Raw genomic sequence first — 11,725 nt, forward strand, 5'->3', positions numbered from 1 at the left:
TCTCTTTCTGTAACTTACTTTTGAAAAAAATATTTATTTATTTATTTATTTATTTATTTATTTATTTGACTGTGTTGGGTCCTCACTGGGACACACAGGATCCTCACCGTGTCATGTAGGATATTTTGTTGAGGCACACGGATTGTCTAGTTGTGGCGCTTGGGCTTAGTTGCTTAGAGGCACGTGACATCTTATTTCCCTGACGAGGGATGGGACTGACATCTCCCATACGGCAAGGTGAGCTAACCACTGGACCACAAGGGAAGTCCCTGTAACTTACTTCAGTACACCATATTATATTTTTCAAGATCTATTCCTGCTACATGTTTATTTTTAGTCTATTGTCTTCCTAGAATTAAAGAATTAGATTGACAATACAATGCCATAGAAAGTGCTTTATCATTGAGTGGAGAGACTTCAGCTATAGCCCCTGCCCCTCTACTAACATGTGGTGTGAACTTGGGCAGGTCCCTTTTCCTAGTTGAATCTTAGCTTCCTCACTTATAAAATCAGAGTTGCCTTCTACATCTACACTTCCACACAACCTTCCTTACCTTATACAGGAAACTCCAGTCCAGAGTGGGAGTGACTCGATCAAGGTCACAAAATAGTTATCAATAGTCCAATTCAATTTATCCCATATTTATTGAGTGCCAGACATGATGCTAAGTGCTTTGGATATTTAAATAAATAAGCTCTGCTGAGTTCCTCCTCTCAGGGCCTCTAAACTGAGCTGTGTTAATTTTCCAAGAGCAGCTGCAGAGATAGCCTGTGGGAACTGGTCAGATGCAGCAGAGATATTAATAGGACGGAGCCTCAGATAGAATGTAAGGCAGTAATTCCATCACCCCAGTCAGGCCCCATAACATTCCTGGCCTCAAGAAAAGGAAAGAGGTTAGGTACACAGCTTCCTATTTGTAAAAGGTTATTTATTGCTTTAGCATGTACCAATAATAACTGATCTAAAAGAGACAGAATGCCATTATCTATCTCTGCGCCTAATTAGACAGCAGTAATCGTAGGATAAACAACTTTATATTCTGCTTTTTAAAAATGTTTTTTTGTTGTTGAACAATAAAACAGCTGCTGTTGATTATTTACTCTGTCCTAGATACCAAGTACTTTATATATGTTAGTTTATTTAATCTTCATTACAATCCCATGAAGCAGGAGGTACTAATATTATCCCCATATTAAAGATAACAAAACAGAAGCCAACGGAGTTATATTACTTGCCCTAGGTCAGTGGATTTCTAGCATTTTGAGTGCAACCCATAGCAGAACATCCACTGGATCATGGAAAAAGCAAGAGAGTTCCAGAAAAACATCTATTTCTGCTTTATTGACTATGCCAAAGCCTTTGACTGTGTGTCACAATAAACCGTGGAAAATTCTGAAAGAGATGGCAATACCAGACCACCTGACCTGCCTCTTGAGAAACCTGTATGCAGGTCAGGAAGCAACAGTTAGAACCGGACATGGAACAACAGACTGGTTCCAAATAGGAAAAGGAGTACATCAAGGCTGTATATTGTCACCCTGCTTGTTTAACTTATATGCAGAGTACATCATGAGAAATGCTGGGCTGGAAGAAGCACAAGCTGGAATCAAGATTGCCAGGAGAAATATCAATAACCTCAGATATGCAGAGGACACCGCCCTTATGGCACAAAGTGAAGAAGAACTAAAGAGCCTCTTGATGAAAGTGAAAGAGGAGAGTGAAAAAGTTGGCTTAAAGCTCAACATTCAGAAAACTAACATCATGTCATCTGGTCCCATCACCTCATGGCACACAGATGGGAAAACAGTGGAAACAGTGGCTGACTTTATTTTTCTGGGCTCCAAAATCACTGTAGATGGTGACTGCAGCCATGAAATTAAAAGACGCTTACTGCTTGGAAGGAAAGTTATGACCAACCGAGATAGCATATTCAAAAGCAGAGACATTATTTTGCCAACAAAGGTCCGTCTAGTCAAGGCTATGGTTTTTCCAGTGGTCATGTATGGATGTGAGAGTTGGACTGTGAAGAAGGTTGAGTGCTGAAGAATTGATGTTGTTGAACTGTGGTGTTGGAGAAGACTCTTGAGAGTGCCTTGGACTGCAAGGAGATCCAACCAGTCCATCCTGAAGGAGATCAGTCCTGGGTGTTCATTGGAAGGAATGATGCTGAAGCTGAAACTCCAATACTTTGGCCACCTGATGCGAAGAACTGACTCATTTGAAAAGACTCTGATGCTGGGAAAGATTGAGGGCAGGAGAAGAAGGGGACAACAGAGGATGAGATGGTTGGATGGCATCACCGACTTGATGGACATGGGTTTGGGTGGACTCCGGGAGTTGGTGATGGACAGGGAGGCCTGGCATGCTGCGATTCATGGGGTCACAAAGAGTCAGACACGACTGAGTGACTGAACTGAACTGAACTGAACATAGCAGAAACATAGTTTACCTTATACATTAGATTACACATACCTGTTTCACAATACTATACTAATCCTTACTATGGGGGACACACTCAACATTTTCTATTCTTTTTTTTGTTTTGTTTTCATGCTGTTCTGAGCCACTGCTGCTGCTGCTAAGTCGCTTCAGTCATGTCCGACTCTGTGTGACCCCATAGATGGCAGCCCACCAGGCTCCGCCATCCCTGGGATTTTCCAGGCAAGAACACTGGAGTGGGTCGCCATTTCCTTCTCCAATGCATGAAAGTGAAAAGTGAAAGTGAAGTCGCATCCGACTCTTAGTGACCCCATGGACTGCAACCTACCAGGCTCCTCTGTCTATGGGATTTTTCAGGCAAGAGTACTGAAGTGGGTTGCCATTGCCATCTCACTAAATTGATTCTATGACCTACTAATGATTTGAAACACATAGTTTGAAAAACAAGGCCCTAGTCAACATATATACCACAACCCTAACAAAATTGCACAAAATGTGAAGTTGTCACACTCTTTAATGCCCCGTATCAGGTTCCATGCTGCAGGTTAAAGACATAGGTTTGAATCAGATAGTCCTGCACTCAAAGCATTCACAGCCTCCTCAAGGAAACAGGTGCGTAGGCAAAGACAGCCAGCAGTGGTTCTCAATCCTGGTTGCATCTTAGAATCACTCAGAAGATTTGTTTTTAAAGCACTAATTAGTATTGAGTCTCTGTTCCCAGACTTTCTGATTCAGTTGGTCTGTGATGGGGCCTGGATATTTATATTTTTATTTATTTATTTTTGCTATTTAGACATGCAAATATATTGATAACAGGTAACATTATGAGGGAAAAACACATTGGAAACTCTTTTACTTCTTGGGTTCCAGAGTTGAAACAGGAGGGAGGGAGGCAGGGCAAAGCCATAGGATATGATGTAAACTAGTGAGAATCAACTAGATAGATCCATGATGGTGGAATAATAGACTTCCAGTGGACCCTGAACCTCATTATACACTCATTGCTTAATTTTGTTTTGCTTTTAGCTAGTTTTTGTTAAAACACAGTCACTTTACAATGTTGTGTTAGTTTCTATTGTATAGCAAAATGAATCAGCTATACATATGCATATATCCCCTTCTTTTTGGACTTCCTTCCCTTTCAGATCACCCGTTCCATTAAATAGCATTCTTTGTGCTATACAGTACGTTCTCATTAGATATCTATTTTACATGTAATATTGATAGTGTAGTTGTATCAGTCCCAATCTCCCAATTCCTCTGATTTCCCTGGATATTGGTATTTTTTAAAAGCTCCACAGGTGATTCTAAGGTGCAACTGGTCTGAGGATCAGTGCAATAAAGTATAAGCACTACATTAAAGGGAAGCATAATATAGGAGCATCTAACTATCTAAAGGTATTGAGAAAAGCCTCAAAGAGAAGTTGTTTTTTGAGCTGACTTTGTGCACTGAATACCTTCTGTTTGATCCTTTAGATCCACGGTCTGCCCAATACTGAAACTGTGCAGAGTAAGTGAACGGGTTCCTTTGCTCACTGGCTTCAGCTTAAGTATGGGCCAACACCCTAGCACGAGATTGGTGAGAGGGCAGGCAGGTAGTAATTCCCTGGCTATGTCCCGGTAAGTACCTATGGCTGGCTATGACCCTCCTTTGAAGGTAATTCACTCTCAAGATGGCTTGATGAATAGGATTCTTCAGATTCCATAATCTCTCCCCTTTATCCCCACCCGTTCTGGTCAAGGGGTATTAACAGCCCAGATAGGTTTCTGAACTATCCTTTGTCTTCCTCTATACCCACCCTATGTTTGAAATTAGTCCCCTTGTGAATAAGTTCAGTTCAGTTCAGTTCAGTCTCTCAGTCGGGTCTGACTCTTTGCGACCTCATGAACCGCAGCATGCCAGGCCTCCCTGTCCATCACTGACTCCCGGAGTCCACCCAAACCCATGTCCATCGAGTCGGTGATGCCATCCAACCATCTCATCCTCTGTTGTCCCCTTCTCCTCTTGCTCTCAATCATTCCCAGCATGAGAGTCTTTTCAAATGAGTCAGTTCTTTGCATCAGGTGGCCAAAGTATTGGAGTTTCAGCTTCAACATCAGTCCTTCCAATGAACACGCAGGACTGATCTCCTTCAGGATGGACTGGTTGGATCTCCTTGCAGTCCAAGGCACTCTCAAGAGTCTTTTCCAACACCACAGTTCAACAGCATCAATTCTTCAGCACTCAACCTTCTTCACAGTCCAACTCTCACATCCATACATGACCACTGGAAAAACCATAGCCTTGACTAGACGGACCTTTGTTGGCAAAATAATGTCTCTGCTTTTGAATATGCTATCTCGGTTGGTCATAACTTTCCTTCCAAGCAGTAAGCGTCTTTTAATTTCATGGCTGCAATCACCATCTACAGTGATTTTGGAGCCCAGAAAAATAAAGTCAGCCACTGTTTCCACTGTTTCCCCATCTATGTGCCATGAGGTGATGGGACCAGCTGCCATGATGTTAGTTTTCTGAATGTTGAGCTTTAAGCCAACTTTTTCACTCTCCTCTTTCACTTTCATCAAGAGGCTCTTTAATTCTTCTTCACTTTGTGCCATAAGGGTGGTGTCATCTGCATATCTGAGGTCATTGATATTTCTCCTGGCAATCTTGATTCCAGCTTGTGCCTCTTCCAGCCCAACATTTCTCATGATGTACTCTGCATATAAGTTAAACAAGCAGGGTGACAATATACAGCCTTGATGTACTTACTCCTTTTCCTCTTTGGAACCAGTCTATTGTTTCATGTCCAGTTCTAACTGTTGCTTCCTGACCTGCATAGAGGTTTCTCAAGAGGCAGGTCAGGTGGTCTGGTATTTCCATCTCTTTCAGAATTTTCCACAGTTTATTGTGATCCACACAGTCAAAGGCTTTGGCATAGTCAATAGAGCAGAAATAGATGTTTTTCTGGAACTCTCTTGTTTTCCCTTGATCCACCAGATGTTGGCAATTTGATCTCTGGTTCCTCTGCCTTTTCAAAAACCAACTTGAACATCTAGAAGTTCATGGTTCACGTATTGCTGAAGCCTGGCTTGGAGAATTTTGAGCATTACTTTACTAGCGTGTGAGATGAGTGCAATTGTGCAGTAGTTTGAGCATTCTTTGGCATTGCCTTTCTTTGGGATTGGAATGAAAACTGACCTTTTCCAGTCCTGTGGCCACTGCTGAGTTTTCCAAATGTGCTGGCATATTGAGTGCAGCACTTTCACAGCACCATCTTTCAGGATTTGAAATAGCTCAACTGGAATTCCATCACCTCCACTAGCTTTGTTCATAGTGATGCTTTCTAAGGCCCGCTTGATTTCACATTCCAGGATGTCTGGCTCTAGATGAGTGATCACACCACCGTGATTATCTTGGTCATGAAGCTCTTTTTTGTACAGTTCTTCTGTGTATTCTTGCCACCTTGTCTTAATATCTTCTGCTTCTGTTAGGTCCCTACCATTCTGTCCTTTATCGAGCCCATCCTTGCATGAAATGTTCCCTTGGTATGTCTAATTTTCTTGAAGAGATCTCTAGTCTTTCCCATTCTGTTGCTTTCCTCTATTTCTTTTCATTAATCGGTGAGGAAGGCTTACTTATCTCTCCTTGCTATTCTTTGGAACTCTGCATTCAGATGGGAAAATCTTTCCTTTTCTCCTTTGCTTTTCACTTCTCTTCTTTTTACAGCTATCTGTAAGGCCTCCTCAGACAGCCATTTTGCTTTTTTGGATTTCTTTTTCTTGGGGATGGTCTTGATTCCTATCTCTTGTACAATGTCATGAACCTCCATCCATAGTTCATCAGGCAGTCTGTCTATCAAATCTAGTCTCTAGATTTAAGAATCTATTTCTCACTTCCACTGTATAGTCATAAGGGATTTGATTTAGGTCATACCTGAATAGTCTAGTGGTTTTCTCCACTTTCTTCAATTTCAGTCTGAATTTGGCAATAAGTAGTTTATGATCCAAGCCACAGTCAGCTAAGGGATCAGAGGGCAGACAGACTGAAACTACAGTCACAGACAACTAGCCAATCTGATCACATGGACCACAGCCTGGTCTAACTCAATGAAACTAAGCCATGCCCGGCCGGGGCCCCCAAGATGGCCGGGTCATAGTGTAGAGGTCTGACAGAATGTGGTCCACTGGAGAAAGGAATGGCAAACCACTTCAGTATTCTTGCCTTGAGAATCCCATGAACAGTATGAAAAGGCAAAAAGATAGGACACCAAAAGAGGAACTCCCCAGGTCAGTAGGTGTGCAATATGCTACTGGAGATCAGTGGGGAAATAACTCCAGAAAGAATGAAGGGATGGAGCCAAAGCAAAAACAACACCCAGTTGTGAATGAGACTGGTGATAGAAGCAGGGTTCGAAGCTGTGAAGAGCAATATTGCATAGGAACCTGGAATGTTAGGTCCATGAATCAAGGGAAATTGAAAGTGGTCAAACAGGAGATGGCAAGAGTGAACATCGACATTTTAGGAATCAGTGAACTAAGATGGACTGGAATGGGTGAATTTAACTCAGATAACCATTATATCTACTAGTGCAGGCAGGAATCCCTTAGAAGAAATGGAGTAGCCATCATAGTCAACAAAAGAGTCTGAAATGCAATCTCAAAAACGACAGAATGATCTCTGTTCGTTTCCAAGGCAAGCCATTCAGTATCATGGTAATCCAAGTCTATTTCCCACCAGTAACACTGAAGAAGCTGAAGTTGAACAGTTCTATGAAGACCTATAAGATCTTTTAGAACTAACACCCAAAAAAGATGTCCTTTTCATTATAGGGGACTGGAATGCAAAAGTAGGAAGTCAAGAAACACCTGGAGTAACAGGCAAATTTGGCCTTGGAGCACAGAATGAAGCAGGGCAAAGGCTAATAGAGTTCTGCCAAGAGAACGCACTGGTCATAGCAAACACCCTTTTCCAACAGCACAAGAGAAGACTCTACACATGGACATCACCAGATGGTCGACACCAAAATCAGATTGATTATATTCTTTGCAGCCAAAGATGGAGATGCTCTATACAGTCAGCAAAAACAAGACCGGGAGCTGACTGTGGCTCAGATCATGAACTCCTTGTGAATAAACCTTTGTCTAATTATCCTAATCTGAGTATGTCATCTGTTTCCTTTTGAGACTGATAAAGCCTAGAAGCAGGATGGGACCTTGCTCTAAGGATAAGGAAGGGGGAAAAAAAACAAACTCAAGCAGACGGAGCAGCATGAGCAATGAAAAAGAGGCATGAAAATATTATATTTTTGTTTAATTCCCTTTACTGGTGAAGGACATATTCTTAAATCCAATGTTCCGTTCTCAGTCCTATTCTTACTAGATTTATCAGCAGCATTTAACTAATTTATTGCTCTCTCTTTCTTGGGACAAATGTGTCACTTGACCTCCATGCCATTGAGCTCTTCTGGTTTTTATTCTTCCTCTGGCTAGGGCTTCCCAGGTGGTGCAGTGGTAAAGAATCTCGTGTAATACAGGAAATGCAGGTTCATGAGGGTTTGATCCCTGAGTGGGAACGATCCCCTGGAGAAGGAAATGGCACTCCACTCCAATATTCTTACCTGGAAAATCCCATGGACAGAGAAACCTGGAGGGCTACAGTCCATGGGGTCTCAAAAGGGTTGGACACTACTTAGCAACTAAACGATAAGTTCCTCTGGCTATTCTTTTTCTGTCTTCTCTTCTGGTTCTCTCTTATTTTCCTGATGTCTTCATCTCCCTGAAGGTGAATTTTGGAGTCCCAAGGACTATCTTTGTTTCTCTTGTCAATACTAACTCTCCATCATCATCCAGTAAGTTTCTATCTTTGACCTAGATCTCTCCTCCAAGTTCAGACTCATATATCCAACCTAACTAGAGATAGAAGTGGTGTCTGGAGCTGACCCCTCATACCAATTGTTACATTTTCAGGAATTTTTTTCAGCCTCTTGTCAAACCCTCTTGAAAAGGATGAAAGAGTCATACGATCTGAACAGGTATCAGAGTATTGAGTATTAAACATAGTCATTACTAAAAATTTAAATTCTGTACATTTTTAAAATAAAATAAATTATATTAAAAATAAAAATTAATCACTTTCTAATTTTTTCAGTATATTTTATTATTTTTTATACTCAGGGTTATTTTCATCTATTCTCCTTGTATAATGGAAATACTATATAATGGTGTGCTACTCTTGTATCCCTTCCTAACTCCATGTTCAATGACATCAAGTTGGTAGCTTGAAATCAACAATGGTGAGAATATTATACAACAGAAATTGACAAATGCTACCAGTGAGAGTTTGGTTTAATGCTTTGTTGACTGCCTAGACTTAAGAGTGATGGAAAGGGCTTCCCTGGTGGCTCAGTGGGAAAGAATCTGCCTGCCAATGTGGAGGACACAGATTTGATCCATGGTCCACGAAGATCCAACATGCTGCGGAGCAACTAAGCCCCTGCACCACAACCACTGAGCCTGTGCTCTAGAGCCCAGAAGCTGCAGCTACAGAGACCATGTGCTGCAACCACTGAGGCCCACACGATCTGGAGCCCATGCTCCGCAACAAGAGATGCTACGGCAATGAGACGCCCTTGCAGCACGACTAGAGAGCAGCCCCATTCTCTGCAACCAGAGAAAAGCCCGCATAGCAGTGAAAACCCAGCACAGCTAAAAATAAATACATAATTTTTAAGTGATAGGAAAATATTAATAATGCAAAATAAATTTACAGTGTATTGTGTCTAGCTATTACATTGTAAATAACTTTAAAACTTGAGGAAATATTTTTTTAGTATTGGAAAACTATTAACCCATTCAGCATAGAAGTCACTTATGTCTCTCTGGTGAATTCCAACATGTCTTTATTGTTTCACTTTCATCTCAACATTAATGCAAATGAAAATATCAGCAAACATTCATCCTAGAACTATACTCATTCAGCAGTTCAGCCATTAGCTGGCTACCAATACAAGTTTGGCAAAAATTGCATAAACATTCTGTAAGTATAAATTGGCCATGTGGAATTTACAATAGGGAGTATTGTATATTTTATTATTATTTGTCAATTATTTGCTATGCATCATTTATACCAGAAAACTTTATAACAAACTGATATGGGATACATACACACACATACACACACACTTACACATGGCTTTTTCCTCTAGAGAGCCAGTTGTTAAACATTTACCAGCATACCACTACTAACAGGCAACTCAAACTTAACATGTCCGAAACTGAACTTTTGATTTCCCATTCCAAACCAGTTGTCCCTGCAGAATGATGATGTCTTCATTTCAATGAATAGCAACTTCACCCTTCCAGTGCCTCTGACCAAAAACTTTAAAATCATCTGTGACTCTTTTGTTTCTCTCAAACCTTACATCCAACCTGTCAAGAAATCCTTTTGCCTCTACTTTCAAAAATGCATTCAGGATCTGGACTACCACTGCTTCTGCTGCTATCACTTTGGTCTAAGACTGTTGCCTGCCCCCTCCCCTCTTGGATGACTTCAACAGCCTTCTGACTAGTCTCCTTATTTCAATACTGCAGTCAGACTGATTCTGTTAAAATAGAAATGTCATTCCTGTGCTTCAGACTCTTCAATAACTTCCCACCTCACTCAGATTCCAAGCCTATGTCTTTAGAGTGGCTATTAAGTCTCTGCCCCACTCCTATCCCATTACCTCTCTAACCTCATGCCCTGTTATTCCTCCCCTCCCTCTCTCCACTGCAGCCACACTAGCCTCCTTGCTGTTTTCCAAACACATCATTTCCTGCCTCAAGGCCTTTTACTTGTTTTCTCTACCTGGAATGTTACTTTTCTTCAAGTTTTCTCTCTTGTTTGCTCTCTTTTTTCCAATCTTTGCCCAAACCACTTTTCCAGTGAGGATTCCTGATCTCTGAAATAACGTTGTAATCCCCTCCCACCACCACCACATTCTCTATCCCTCTCTCTTGCTTGTCACCATCTAATGTACTGTATGTTCCATATTATAAATTTTAATTATTATCCTTTCCTGTCCCCATTAGAATGTAAGTTCAAAAATTTTTTTTCTGTTTTATTAACTACTATATTCCTGGCCATGAAATTAATGTCTTGTACATAGTAGGTATTCAACAATTTGTTGAACAAGCCAAACATTAATAAGTATTCTGGGCTGTGCTATGCTAAGTCGCTTAGTCATGTTTGACTCTTTGCAACCCCATGGACGGAGCCCACCAGGCTCCTCTGTCCATGGGGATTCTCCAGGTAAGAATACTGGAGTGGGTTTCCATGCCCTCCTCCAGGGGAATCTTCCCAACCCAGGATTGAACGCAGGACTCCTGCATTGCAGATGGATTCTTTACCAGCTGAGGTACCAGGAAAACCCAGTAAGTATTCTAAATGCCCATAAAACCCTTCTTTGAGCTTATTATAGGAAAGAGGAGTATGGGGGATCCAGATTGAGTCCTCTACTTCTCCAGATGCTCAGCTGAGACTATGGGTGCATTTGTCTGTGCCTGGAGGCCTCATGTTTGTGTCAATGGACTACCTAGAAACAGCTGTGCTCTTTCAGAAACACCAAAAATGTATACAGTGGACTGAAAATAAAATGATAAAATATGTGCGTGTGTGCTAAGTTGCTTCAGTCGTGTCTGACTCTTTGCAACTCTATGGACTGTAGCCTGCCAGGGTCCTCTGTCCGTGGTATTCTCCAGGCAAGAGTGGGTTACCTCGCCTTCCTCCAGGGGACTTTCCTAACCCAGGGTGCCATGCCCTCCTCCAGGGGATCTTCCCAACCCAGGGATCAAACCCATATCTCTTATGTCTCCTGCATGGGCAGGCAGATTCTTTACCACTAGCACCATCTGGGAAACCTGATAAAATATATACTGTTGGCTAAAATCAACATTTCATATTAGATTCCAGTATAGACAAGTAGTGAAAAGTCACCAGAACATTTAAGAAAAATGAGTATTTACTGAATAGCTAGCTTGTGCCAGGGGGGCACAAAGATGATTCGGGTATGATGGGGTGATAGACCAGGGAAACAGACAACTACACAATATTATCATCAGCTCACTAACAGGAAAATGTCCTAAGTACAAAGGCAACAGAGAGGACAGGATGATTAAGTGCAGACTCAGAGGAGGATGTTATCTGAGCTGGGTTCTGAAGCATGAACAGGAAGGAGGGAAATGCCCAGTGAGAAATTTACAAGCGAAATTTATAAATTCACTACAATTTTTCCCCTCTCTGCTTACTAGAAATGCCTAGGTATC

At 41.5% G+C, this 11,725-nt stretch overlaps 1 protein-coding gene across 1 annotated transcript in view; it reads left to right on the plus strand.

Annotated features, from left to right (window-relative positions):
* Positions 1-11,725, plus strand: part of SCP2 (sterol carrier protein 2) — a 981,293-nt gene that overhangs the window by 481,372 nt on the left and 488,196 nt on the right. The window lies entirely within an intron of this gene.

This window comes from Ovis canadensis, chromosome 1, assembly GCF_042477335.2.
Source record: "Ovis canadensis isolate MfBH-ARS-UI-01 breed Bighorn chromosome 1, ARS-UI_OviCan_v2, whole genome shotgun sequence".
NCBI lineage: Eukaryota > Metazoa > Chordata > Mammalia > Artiodactyla > Bovidae > Ovis > Ovis canadensis.